The sequence below is a fragment of the Muntiacus reevesi genome, chromosome 3 (assembly GCF_963930625.1).
Source record: "Muntiacus reevesi chromosome 3, mMunRee1.1, whole genome shotgun sequence".
In the NCBI taxonomy this organism is placed as follows: domain Eukaryota; kingdom Metazoa; phylum Chordata; class Mammalia; order Artiodactyla; family Cervidae; genus Muntiacus; species Muntiacus reevesi.
This window is the reverse complement of record NC_089251.1, coordinates 102,719,420-102,723,592: the sequence shown is the minus strand read 5'-3', so window position 1 is coordinate 102,723,592 and position 4,173 is coordinate 102,719,420. Positions and strand designations below refer to the sequence as shown.

General features: G+C 48.5%; 1 pseudogene; it reads left to right on the top strand.

Annotated features, from left to right (window-relative positions):
• The first annotated feature begins 790 nt into the window (after positions 1 to 790).
• LOC136164643 (large ribosomal subunit protein eL31-like) lies at positions 791 to 1,164 on the top strand (annotated as a pseudogene).
• Positions 1,165 to 4,173: the final 3,009 nt, after the last annotated feature.

Below are 4,173 nucleotides of genomic sequence, written 5' to 3'. Positions count from 1 at the left end.
GCCAGGGAGGAATCCCACAGAGCGGTAGTTTTCCCCATCCGTCAACTGCTGCATACCTCCAAGCCTTTGCACACGCAGTTCCCCCTACTCTGACTGCTCTGCCCCTCTGTCGGTCCGATGAGCTCCTGTTCATTCCTTGAAACCCTATTCAGATATCCTCTCCTTTGGAAAGCCTTCCTTGCCTCTCCTCCAGGCAGTCACCCACTTCTTCTTGGGTATGATGTCTGTGCATTGTGAACACACTCATCCTTTCTCGAGGTCACTATACTGGAGTTGCTTACTCTATTACCCTCTTTAGACTGTAAACTCCTTGAAGGCAGAACCACGTCTCATTCAGTGAAGGACTTGGCACAGAGCACAAACTCACTAAATATTTGTGGACCTGTTGATCCAACCTCAAGCCCTACCCCCTGAAAAGTTTAAACTATCTCAAGCTAATGAGCCAGGAACAAGTATCATCATCCCCAATTTGCAAGTGACTCACTCAGGTCAAGAGGCACGCCAAAAGGTCCCCCGCTCACGCCACTAGCTAAGTCAGGCAGGATCTGGGAGCCCAAGCTCGCCAGCACTCCGAGGAGAGGAAGTGCTCTCTCCCTGTGATGCTGCATAGAGTGGACCAACCCTGAGCGCCCTTTCGTGTTTTTCCACCGTTTACATGCTAAGGCTGGAGCTGTCAGTCCAGGTGGTAGGAGCTACATGTGCGTGCTACCACTGTCGAAAGTTTGCAGCATTTGTTTCAGCAAATGCCTTTTAAGAAATCAAAACACCTTTCCAACCCCGGCCCTGCAGGATGGCTCCCGCAAAGAAGGGCGGCGAGAAGAAGGGCCGGTCCGCCATTAACGAGGTGGTGACGAGAGATACACCATCAACACTCACAAGCGCATCCATGGAGTGGGTTCCAAGAAGCGTGCCCCTAGGGCACTCAGAGAAATCCGGAAGCTTGCCATGAAGGAGATGGGAACCCCAGACGTGCGCATCGACACCAGGCTCAACAAAGCCGTCTGGGCCAAAGGAATCAGGAATGTCCCACACCAGATCCGTGTGCGGTTGTCCAGAAAATGTAATGAAGATGAAGACTCGCCAAAGAAGCTCTACACTTTGGGTACCTACGTGCCCGTCACCACCTTCAAAAATCTACAGACAGTCAATGTGGACGAGAACTAACTGCTGATGGTCCAATAAAGTTATGGAACTGCAAAAAAAAAAAAAGAAATAAAAAACAAAGTGCTAACATCCTTGATAAACAAAGAGCTCTCACAAGTAAATAAAAGTAAAAGGTCAGTAGAAAATAGATGAAAGTCACAGGCAAGCCACACAATTTTAAATAATTCAGTGAGCATTCACCGAGCAACCACCACGTGTCAGGCACTATTTGGGACACTGTAGGTGCAGAGTGAACAGCAGGGGGTCCCTGCTCTCGTGGAATAACCTCGTGAGAAGCAGACGACACAAGGAAGGAACATCTGTATCTCACTCAGAGGCGGTGCCAAGTGCTGAGAGAGCCGATTCCTAGGCGCACGGAGGTCCCTGCTCTCGTGGAATAACCTCGTGAGAAGCAGACAGACACAAGGAAGGAACATCTGTATCTCACACAGAGGCGGTGGTAAGTGCTGAGAGAGCCGCTTCCTAGGCGCACGGAGGTCCCCAGAAGAGAGGGGTCTGGAGCTCTCCAGGAGGGGGGAGGAGGAGGAGGAGGAGGGAAGGACAAACATCATGTTTTCTCCACATTTCTTAGCCTTAGTCACTTAAAACGCTTTTTTCTTTAAGCCCTGAACTGATGATTATACAACAAACAACTCAGTGTAAACTCTGTTCTAAGGATTATGTAACAACAACGTACACTGCTTGAAGACAGTTTCTCCTTGAAAACATTCAGGCTGATCCTGTGATCTCAAAATGTAAATTATGGGAGTGGGTCTAGTAAGATCTTTACAACCTCCAGACATTCTTTTCATTTATTGTAATAATTAATTAAACAGTTTATAACTCCCTTGCTAACACTAGCAAGGGAGACACTCCCCATCCCCCTTCTGAGTCTATGTCAGAAACTTTCTCTGTTCCTTTTCTTACTTTAATAAAACTCTGCTACACAAAAGGTCTTAAGTGATCAAGCCTGGTCCCTGGTCCCAAAGCTAAATCGTCTTCTTTGGAGACCAGGAATCTGACACTGTTCAGTAGTATCAGTAATAATATTATAATCTTACAGCCTTTCAGAAACAGAAAGATTCAGTTGTGCTGACTCTTTGCGACCCCATGGACTGCAGCCCACCAGGCTCCTCTGTCCATGGGATTTCCCAGGCAAGAATACTGGAGTGGGTTGCCATTTCCTTCTCCAGGGGATCTTCCCGACCCAGGGATCGAACCCGAGTCTCCTGCATTGCAGGCAGATTCTTTACCGACTGAGCTACGGGGGACAGTACTGTGTGGCAAAGTGAAATAGGGTGACACGATAGAAGTGACAGAGCTAGGGTAGGAAGAAGGTCAGAAAAGATGTCTCAAGAAGGCGCCGAACTATTTATAATCGTCAAGACATGGAAGTAACCACAGTGTCCATCAACAGAACAGATTAATGGATAAAGAAGATGTGGTATATATATTGGTTTGGCCAAAAGGTTGATTCAGCTTTATACCATCTTAATGGAAAACCCAAATGAACTTTTTGGAAACCCAATACACACCAGAATACTACTTAGCCATAAAAAAGGATGAGATAATGCCATTTGCAGCAACATGGATGGGCCTAGAGATTATCAAGGTATTAAGTGGTGGTATTAAGTGAAGTAACACATATGATATAACTTACATGTGGAATCTAAAAAATGATACAGATGAACTTATTTACAAAACGGGAACAGACCGGGAATTCCCTGGTCCTTCAGTGGTTAGTACGCCATGCTTCCACTACAGGCGGCATAGGTTCAGTCTCTGGTCAGGGAACCAAGATCCCTCAAGTCACGCAGCACAGCCAAAAAAAAAGACTAACAGACATAGAAAACAAACCACACATGGCTACCAAAGTGGATGGGGAGGAGTACAGTAGGAGTCTGGGATTAACACTTACACACTATTGTATATAAAATGAACAGCAAGGACCTGCTGTGTAGCGCAGGGAACCATATTCAATATCTTACAATAACCCACAATGGAAAATAATCTGAAAAAGAATATATGTATGTACACATATACATATGCATCCTAAGTCGCTTCAATCATGTCCAGCTCTTTGAGACTCTATGGCCTATAGCCCACCAGGCTCCTCTGTCCATGGAAATCTCCAGGCAAGAATACTGGCGTGGGTTGCCATGCCCTCCTCCAGGGGATCTTCGTGACACAGGGACTGAACCCCAGTCTTCTGCGGCTCCTACAATGCAGCCGGATATTTTACTACTGAACCACCAGGGAAGCCCACATATACATACATACATACATGCATACATATATATATATATATATGTATAGCTGAATCACTTTGCTATACAACATGACATTGTAAATCAACTATAATTTTTTATGGTTAAAAAAAAAGGAACTGCTGATATCTGAATAACAAAAACACTCCTGAGTAGGGGCCAGTGAGGCAGGACAAGGTCTCTAAGTAGGAAGGAGCTCAGACGAGGGTGAGCGTGGCCAGAGAGGAGAGGGTGAGGAGGGGCATGTGGCCAGAGAGGAGAGGAGGGGTGAGGAGGGGCATGTGGACAGAGAGGAGGGGTGAGGAGGGGCATGTGGACAGAGAGGAGGGGTGAGGAGGGGCGTGTGGACAGAGAGGAGGGGTGAGGAGGGGCGTGTGGACAGAGAGGAGGGGTGAGGAGGGGCGTGTGGACAGAGAGGAGGGGTGAGGAGGGGCGTGTGGACAGAGAGGAGAGGGTGAGGAGGGGCATATGGACAGAGAGGAGAGAGTGACGAGGGGCATGTGGATACAGAGGAGAGGAGGGGTGAGGAGGGGCATGTGGACAGAGAGGAGGGGTGAGGAGGGGCGTGTGGACAGAGAGGAGAGGAGGGGTGAGGAGGGGCGTGTGGACAGAGAGGAGAGGAGGGGTGAGGAGGGGCATGTGGACAGAGAGGAGAGGAGGGGTGAGGAGGGGCGTGTGGACAGAGAGGAGGGGTGAGGAGGGGCGTGTGGACAGAGAGGAGAGGAGGGGTGAGGAGGGGCATGTGGACAGAGAGGAGAGAGTG